This window comes from Pleurodeles waltl, chromosome 12, assembly GCF_031143425.1.
Source record: "Pleurodeles waltl isolate 20211129_DDA chromosome 12, aPleWal1.hap1.20221129, whole genome shotgun sequence".
NCBI classification, from domain to species: Eukaryota; Metazoa; Chordata; class Amphibia; order Caudata; family Salamandridae; genus Pleurodeles; species Pleurodeles waltl.
Window position 1 is genome coordinate 4,909,152 of NC_090451.1, and position 892 is coordinate 4,910,043.

The following is an 892-nucleotide window of genomic DNA, read 5'->3' on the forward strand; positions in this document are numbered from 1 at the left end:
TCCAAAAATATTCAGCTTTGATATTAATGAGTTTTTTGGGTTAATTGAGAACATGGTTGTTGTTCAATATTAAAATTAATCCTCAAAAATACGACTTGCCTAATAATTCTGCACTCCCTGTATAAACTAGCAGCGCCAGCAGCAAAGGAAGTATATGGGTGTCACGAAAGTGTAGTAATAAATATAACATCGCAGATTGAAGTAACTTTCAAGCCAGGTGAGCCCTAAAGGAAGCACGGATTGTAAATGTTTCTTCTAGCAAACTTGCCCGAGTGTCACGGCTGTGGAGCAGCTTCGTGTATCTTCATCTCGTTAATTCCTCAGAAAGGTTCGAAAGAGAAGAAATCATTTTAGCATCGTCATCGCTGGTCTCCATACTCACTTGTCAATCATCCTTCAGCCCATTAGAATAGCTGACCTCGTGGCGCAACGGTAGCGCGTCTGACTCCAGATCAGAAGGTTGCGTGTTCAAATCACGTCGGGGTCATGTGTAATTCTTTTATTCTTAAATTCAACCAGGGGTTTTCAGACTACTTTTTAAATCTTAGAAGTGATTATATATTAAAAACGATGCTTTATGTAATCGTAAATGCGTGTCAAGATCACATGAATTTAAGTGGAACAAACATGTTTCTCATATATCGCTAGGTGTATTTAGAAGTCACGCATCAATTATACAGCTTTTATATGTTTCTGCACAAATGTACTTTTATGAAAGAAATGCGAGTGCTTTAAATGCACAGAGCTACAAGAAAGTCAACTGTATGATAAATTCTCACTTCTGAATATTAACAGGAAATATCACCGATTTTACTCCACCGCGCATCTATAATTTGACTCTGATTTGGATACTTCCGTTGAAAGACAGTAGGTGGCGCTGTGGTATCAGTGT

General features: G+C 38.1%; 1 non-coding gene across 1 annotated transcript; it reads left to right on the forward strand.

Moving 5' to 3' along the window:
* The first annotated feature begins 415 nt into the window (after positions 1 to 415).
* TRNAW-CCA (transfer RNA tryptophan (anticodon CCA)) lies at positions 416 to 487 on the forward strand. The gene has a single exon. It is a non-coding gene; the product is annotated as a tRNA-Trp (tRNA).
* Positions 488 to 892: the final 405 nt, after the last annotated feature.